We start from the raw sequence: 8,065 nt of genomic DNA, 5'->3' as shown, positions 1-8,065 counted from the left end.
TTTGTTTTGTTTTTGAGACAGGGTTTCTCTGTGTAGCCTTGGCTGTCCTGGAACTCACTCTGTAGACCAGGCTGGCCTTGAACTCACAGAGATCTGTTTGCCTTTGCCTCCTGAGTGCTGGAGTTAAAGTTGTGTGCCACCATTGTCGAGCCACCACACACTTTTTTAGTGACCCAGTCTGGATTCTGCTTATCATATCTTCTATAAAGTATAGATGGATATGTATTCTCTTTGTACAGTGTAAGCCTGTCTGAGAATCACTGCTCTGGAGGACAGCTGCTTCTGTTAGCTTATCTGGTGAGTTTTTCCATTTCTCCATTTATCCCCCACACATGTTGATTGCTACGATGAGTGAGCTGCTAAACTCTTTGTACTGAGAGAGGCTCAGTCCTTTGTGAGGACAGGGTGTGCAAGCCATGAAGATAAAGTGCTACATACAACATAAGACAAGCATCCCCAGGCTGCTATGGGCCCACGGAAAAGACAAATTTTGTCAAGAGAAGTAGAAACATTTCCCAAAGGAGATGTCCTTGAGTTGGGCCTTGGAGGATGCAGGGTTTTGCAAGTGTGAGAAGGAGAGGCAGCCAGATGCAGTAACAGCGTGAGCAACGTAGAGTGGGAGAGAAAGGTGTGGACATTCTTCAAAGCACTAGGTTATATGCAGTGTCATGGTGTGCTGTGGTCGTGCCTACACTGGGGTAGTGCAACAGGGGAAGTATGGGTTGGAGATACGTTAATCTTTCACTGTTGGCTGTTGAAGAAAATATAGAAGTAAGGATTTTAGATGGAGACAGTGTGTTTTTAAATAGGCAGTAGATCAAATCATGCAATGTGCTGTTGCTTTTACTTCATTATTTTCCTCAGATAGTAATTTTATTTCTTTTTTGTTGTTGTTGGTTTTTTTTTTTGTTGTTGTTGTTTTTGCTTTGTTTTTCGAGACAGGGTTTCTCTGTATAGCCCGGGCTGTCCTGGAACTCACTCTGTAGACCAGGCTAGCCTTGAACTCTCGAACTCAGAAATCCGCCTGCCTCTGCCTCCAAAGTGCTGGGATTAAAGGCGTGCGGCACCACTGCCTAGCTTTTATTTCTTTTTAAAATATTTGTTTTACTTTTAATTATGTGTATGCTTGTACATATATATAGGGAGCAGTGTGTGCGTGTGAGTGCAGGTGTTCTTGGAGGCCAGGAGTGTTGGGTCCTCTGGAACTCAAGTATCAGAGAACACTCACTTGATTTGGGTGCTAGGAACTGAACTTTGGTTCTCTGGAAGAACAGTATGCTCTTCAGCCATCTCTTCAGGCCCCCACATAAGTTTTCAATTAATTCTTTTGTAGTGACAAAACACCTTGCTTCAAACTTATATTATATGTCTAGAAATTATAATCATACACACACAAAGACACATACACACACACACACACATGTACATATGCATGTACATATTTTTTTCAGTGTCCAATTTTTTTGTCATCCTGGCATGACTTTGGGTAACAAAGTTCATGCTTGAGAATTGTGCAATCAAATTACAAAAACAACAGCAATAACAACAAACCCCTTGTGTTTTAAGCACGTTTGTGATTTTGTGTTGGACTACATTCATAGTTATTCTTGGCTGCATATGTTCAGAAATGACATTTTTGTCAGCATGGTAACCTGTACTACACAGTGGAAGAGAGAAGACAGTGAGTGATCTCTGAATAGAGCTGACCCCAGAGAATGTTGCCATCATGAGAACTGGGCCATTCCTCAGCTTACTTGGTTTGGCAAAGATACAGTGCTAATGGAGGGCCTATGAATGGGTATTCCAGTAATGAGAGAGGCTATAAAACTCTAGAATGCAGCCCTAGGAGAGTGACCTTACCAGGAAAGCTCTGGGAAACAAACCACAGGGAGACTTGACAGGAATTTTTGGTTAAGCCCATAGGCAAGACTTATGGGGGGGGAGTGTAATTATAGTTTGTAAATCTATGAGAAGATGCAGTGAATGACATGAAATAGTTGTTCTGGGTGTTTCCTTCCTGTAGGAAGAGTTTTTACACAGTTATTCTGCAGATTTTTTTTTAGTGCCTGTTCTGTGCTGGCTCTTTATCAAGTATAGGGACTATGGTAACGCAATAGTCAAGGTTCCTGCTCTTACATGGGGAGGACTCACATTAAGCAAATAACTGCATTAAAGCACATTACACATCCTAATGAGTGATTTGAAGGATAAGTACAGGGAGCTAAAGGAGCTGCATTTTGAGGACTGTGGATATCAGGAGATGAGAGTCAAGTTGAGGCAAGATTAGAGTCATCTGGGCAAAGATTAGGGGTGGAGTCCCAGGCTCAACTAGACAGCCTGGAAAAAAAAAACTTATATTTTTAGTGAGCTAAACTATCATGTGCTCAGAGTAGGGAAGGGAAGGAAGTATGCTGAGAGGAGGGAAGAGGAGGTCACGTGGGGTCCTTATAGGTCTTAGTAAGATCCTAGAGCTCACCCTAAGAGCTCTGGGAAGCACTGAAGTGTTAAACAGGAAATGACATGATCCTGTGTCAAAGGGGGATTCAGACAGCCGTGTGGAGAATGGATTTGTGAGGGTATGATGCTATGGAATGTATATTTGGTCTTCCTCCTGTTTCCTGGCAGACAAGTCCTAAAATCCTTTGGAATCTCCAAAGCAGGATATGTCTATTTGTATTTGCCTGGTGCCTGAGGGCTCCTGGATGTCCACAAGATGGGGGCTGCTTATGTTTAGAAGATCGTAACTTTAGTCTTACTTTATTTCTCCTGGGGAAAAGAAAGGGGGGTGAAAGTTAAGTTGCTTACCAATGACTAATGATACAATCTGTTGTGCTTATACACTGAATTTTCCATAAAACCTCAGAGGTCTGGGTTTTGAGAACTATAGTGGAGCCAAACATGTGACTTTTGTAGAGAGGACTTGGAAGCTCTGTGCCTCCCCCATAGCCGCTCTATGACTCTCTTTCATCTATAACACTGTTTATAATAGAATAGTAGATCTAAGTGATGCCTAAAGTTTTACGGGCCAGCCTATTAATAGCAAATGTATTAAAACCAAGAATGTAATTGTGGAAATTCTGATTTAGATTTATACATGCTTTGTCAGAAGCACAGATAAAACAGTCTTCACCTAGCAAGTGGTATCTAAAGTGATGGGGAGGCAGTATTGAGGACTGGGCCTCATGGGTTTGAGTTCAGTATCCAGGGAAACAGTGTCAGAATTATACCAGAGGGCATATATCTACTGTTGGACTGACGATTTGCTTGCTATGTTTGGAGAACCCTACCCAGTTGGCAACAGAAGGCTTCTGTGTTTATTGCTGTGTGACAATGTATGAGAAAGTGAGTTTGATTTTTCCTTATTTTCCTTGAGGGCAAGAGGTGAAAGTAGGATAGTTAGATTTCTGCAGTAATTAATGAGGATAGGTAGCAATTGAAGTGGAGAAAAGGGGACTGATATTAAATATATTTTTCAAGTAGAATTATTTGGACTTGGTAAATGGATTGCAGTGGGAAGGGAAAGAGACTGGAGATATCACTCAGGCCTAAGTATGTGTATAAACTTGTGGTTCTTTCTTTTTCCCTGTAGTGGTAGGGTGAAATCTAGAGCCTTTTGTGTGTCTGTCAGTGCTGTCTCTTTGAGCTTTCTCGCAAGCGCTTTATCTATTTACTTGTATTTTATTGAAAATATTGCATTTATTTACTTGGGTATATATATGGGTAAATGTATGCCATGATATGCATATGGAGGTCAAAGATAACTTCAGCTTTCTCTTTCCACTATATGAATCCCAGGGGTTGAAGGAAGTCCCTTTACCTGTTGAACCATCTCATTGGCCCTCTGTGTTATTTAGGGTTTCATTGCTGTTAAGAGACACCATGACCAAGGCAACTCATATAAAGGTCAACATTTAATTGGGGATGGCTTACAGTTTCAGAGGTTCAGTCCATTATCATCATGGCAGGAAGCATGGCAGCATGGTGCTGGAGGAGCTGAGAGTTCTACAGGCAACAGAAGGACACGCTTACTCCCACACTGGGTGGAGCCTGAGCACTAGGAACTCTCAAAGCCTGCCTACACAGTGACATACTTCCTCCAACAAGGCCACACCTATTCCAACAAGGCCACACCTCTTAATAGTCCCACTTCCCATAGTCGAAGCATATTCAAAGCATACCCTTATTTTGTTTGTTTATTTCTTAAAGATTTATTTATGTATATTAGTATTTTGCCCTTGTGTATGTTTGTGTAAAGTGTGTGTGCCATGGAGGTGGGCAGAGGGTATTGGATCTCCTGGAACTGGAGTTATGGATGGTTGTAAGCCATCATGTGTGTTCTAGGAACCAAACCTGGTTCCTCTGCAAAAGTAACAAGTGTTCTTAACCATTGAGCAATCTCTCTAGCCCTATAGCCCTTATTTTTAATTTTGAGACAAGATTTCATTGAATTACCCAGACTGCCCTCTGTAACCCAGGCAGTTCTTGACATTGCAGTTTACCTCAGCCTCCTGAGAAGTTGGGATTACAAGCTTGACTGACCCACTGGCAGACAACATGGATCTGTAAAATCCTCCTCCTTCAGGAAAAGTCAACCAGGCGTGCTCTGCATCCAGTCCTGAAGAGGCAACAGAGGAAGTTAGCTGGCCTTGCTTCTTTCCAGTTCCAGAAGCTCGTATGCAACAGCATCACACAAGCAAGGGTTCTGGTCTCCTCAGTTCAGGCCCTAACTTGTTCTTCCTGAGGACAAGATACTAAAGAACTTCTGTAACTCCAGTGTGCCACTAGGGGGAGCATGGCCTGCGTTGTGTCTGGTCTTAGGGGTTTTTAACATTTAGATTACTTTAGTTGACTGACTCTGTTTCAGCTTTGGTAGCCTGACTCACACTGTTTAAAAGTATGACTGGAAGAGTCCCAGAAAATTTTAGCTGATACTGTCAACTACAGTGAATTTTATCTTATTGTAGAAAGGGGTGGACTTGCCTCATCTGGGTTTGGAGACAAGGCAAGTGTGCATTCCTTGGGCTCAAAAAAAAAAAAAAAAAAAAGAGCAGAGCTTGCTGTGTATAAGAGGAGGGAGAAGCTGAGATTTAGGGATACTATATTCTTATGCAGATGTGGGGTTCTGGGGCTTACAGGATCTGCCATTACTTCTTGGGTTTTGTGACGAGTTTTATACATTATCTTCAGCATATATTTGTGATTTAAATTCAAGTCAACCAAAATCTGGTTTTGAGAATTTTATAGTATACTGAAGGTGAATCAAAATCACAAGGAATTCTGCAAGGTAAGCATTACAGATTCTATCAGGACCCCCGAGCATTATTTTGAGGAGCAACACTGGAGAATGTCCTCCTTGAGCCTCATTGTCTTCATCCTCATCAGCCTCCGTGCCTTCCCACATGCAGTCAATCCGTTTACCAATTCCAAAGAATTCTACTTGAAAAATACATTTACTAGATTGGTGGGGGAATGGTACTAGCAGTTATTTGGCGGGGGGGGGGGGGGGCGGTGAGAGCTGAGTGCCTAATTTGAAGTGTTTTTGACTAAAAGCATCTTGACACCCCACCCCACACCCCATACTCCATACGTCCACCACCCCAGTATAAGATATATTCATAGAAAGTAGAAAGTCAGGATGCTGGCTCAGTGACAGGTGGCCAGTTGGTGCTGAGGTCAGACACCGGCAAGGTCTTGTGATTCTTGCTCTGGTATTCTTGGCAACCGTTCTGCTTAATGTATGCCAGAAAGTTGAAAGGCTTGGAGACTGGTTCTGGATCTTTTATTTCCTGGTTCAGTAAATGGGAGCAAGTAATTTAACTTTACTTTAGATACATTTTTAAAATGTGTAAAATTAGTATAACACCAGTCATAAGTGTTAGAACTACTCTGTTGGAGAAATAGCAAATGAAGCAGGATTTGGGAGGTTATTTTGGGAAGATGTAAGATAGCACGTGGTGGTAGGGCAGGGCATTTTCTCTCCAGTTTGCAGCAGATATTGTGCATGTCATAGATGCTATCTGTCACTGAATCTTGGGCTAGAAGGGTGACAGTTAGATTTACCTTGCCAGGACTTAGAGGCTCCACTTTCCCATGTGGTTCTTAGAAAATGAGCCAGTTTTCTTTTCTTTTCTTTTTCTTTTTCTTTTTTTTTTTTTTTTTTTGGTTTTTCGAGACAGGGTTTCTCTGTGTAGTCCTGGCTGTCCTGGAACTCACTCTGTAGACCAGGCTGGCCTCGAACTCAGAAATCCGCCTGCCTCTGCCTCCCAAGTGCTGGGATTAAAGGCGTGTGCCGCCACAGCCCGCCGATGAGCCAGTTTTCAAGACAAGCTTCTGTGTGCTTTATAGCAAAACATAAAGGATTAGGAGATCCTTGACTGGTCTCTACTCTCAGTTCCTAACTAGTTAGGTAAGCGTGGATTAGGTATCTGATCTCTCTGGCCCTCAGTGATCCCATCTATAAAATGGAATCAAACCTATCTGACCAGTGTGTTTCAAACAGTTAAGAACATCAAACAAAACAGTACATCTAATAAGGGAATGTTAGGCAGTGTCCAAGCAGACGTACATGGGGCTACTAAAAGGGCCTTCCCAGGTACGGTCCTGGCACTTGTTCAGTGTCTCAGTTTCACATTGGAGATCTGAACTTGGGCTGTGGGTCTTGTGATCGGAAGAGAGAAGGCTGTTTGCATTGTGTTTGATGTCCTGGCTGTGACTATAGACGTATCCAAGGTTGTTCCTAGTCCTCATCTAGTTTGTTTCTTCTCCTTTGCAGGAAGACAAGAGACTGCTTAGGCTCTGGCACTAGTACCATGGGACCCTGTACTGGTTAAAACCCGTCTCCAGGACCTGAACAGTCAACAAGGTAACCTGAGAGGCCAGGCTAGGCCAGCTTCTGGAATGTGAGCTGTGTTTCCACCCCAATTGCTCCTGAATAAATCCCAAGCGAACAAACAAGTCAAGGCAACACGCCTTAGGGTCCATCCTCATTCTGCTGCTGCTGCTGCTGCTGCTGCAGGACCCAGAGGAAGTGCTTGCTTCCCCTCCAAGCCTTCAGCTAGCTCCCTCCCCTTTGGCAGGGATTCTTCCAAGTTATAAAAGCTGAGACACTAGAGGGGAGGAAAACAAGTCCACTCACTGTCCTCACCCGTCTCCCCTCTGGGTTGTTGCAGCAAGTTCCCAGGAACAGTCCTGGGCTCCCGGTTGACGGGAAGGGAGGTAGGAGGAGTGGAATGCATGCATAAACTGAGCCGATCAAAAGACCGGGCTGTTTCAAGACCGGCTAGAACTCAGAGAATGTGTGGAAGCACGCGCACGTATGTGCGTGCGCGCCCTAGCTCGCTCCTGGGGCACCGGGTTGAGGGAGAGCGCCTAGCTGGGTGAGAGCAACAAGCGTGTGTGCAGCCTAGGACAGGTCTCCATGACAACCAGCCTGGCTGGCTAGCTGTGCTAGCTCTGCTCACTTGGCTGGAAGGAGTGTCTTGAAAGGTCAGAGGAAGGAGCTGTGGGAAGTTCGCAGCAGGTACTGAAGCTTAAGCCGGTGGATCTCAGGGGCTCTGGGCTCCCTAAGCGACTGTGGTGTGAGCCAGCCTCTGTGGAAAATGGAGTGGGCAAGAAATCACCCGGACTACCAGGTAAGGGCACCTCTGAGCCTCCTGCTTTGAGTCGGGCTGTTTATGGCAGGCCAGTGTCTGTGCTAGTCACTTCAGGGTTTGGGGGTCGAGAATGATGTCATACTCCAACAGTTGGATTCTATTAGCTCCGGGAAGAGGAGGGAAACAGCCAATTTTCTTGACTTTGCAAATCTAGCTAATCTCACTCTAACTGAATCGTAGATGTTTAGGCTTCATTCTGCTTTTATTTAGCACAAAGCCACCGGATATTTTCACAGGAAGGCTCTTTTATGGGAAAATGAGTTCTCATCGCTCGAGCACTGTTGTAGTTCTTATGTGGAAACTTTTGAGCAGCTTGGTCGCATTTACCTCATGCTCTCCTCTTGTCTCCATGCTGCTATGTCTGACTTGTTTTTTTTTTTCTTTTCTTTTTCTTTCTTTCTTTTTTTTTTTTT

The 8,065-nt window shown here is 43.9% G+C and overlaps 1 protein-coding gene across 3 annotated transcripts in view; it reads left to right on the top strand.

The window, feature by feature from the left end:
* St5 (suppression of tumorigenicity 5) overlaps positions 1-8,065 on the top strand; it is a 157,419-nt gene that overhangs the window by 53,105 nt on the left and 96,249 nt on the right. For 2 of the 3 annotated variants that reach the window (XM_028768025.1, XM_028768026.1), the window contains exon 2: positions 6,773-6,862. The gene's annotated coding sequence lies outside the window, so the exon portion shown is untranslated. Of the gene's footprint in view, positions 1-6,772; positions 6,863-7,127; positions 7,632-8,065 lie in introns of those variants that run through there. The other variant, XM_028768027.1, reaches the window with a different exon arrangement.

Source organism: Grammomys surdaster, unplaced genomic scaffold (genome assembly GCF_004785775.1).
Source record: "Grammomys surdaster isolate TR1022 unplaced genomic scaffold, NIH_TR_1.0 184, whole genome shotgun sequence".
Taxonomy (NCBI): Eukaryota; Metazoa; Chordata; class Mammalia; order Rodentia; family Muridae; genus Grammomys; species Grammomys surdaster.
This window is presented reverse-complemented; position numbering and strand designations above follow the sequence as displayed.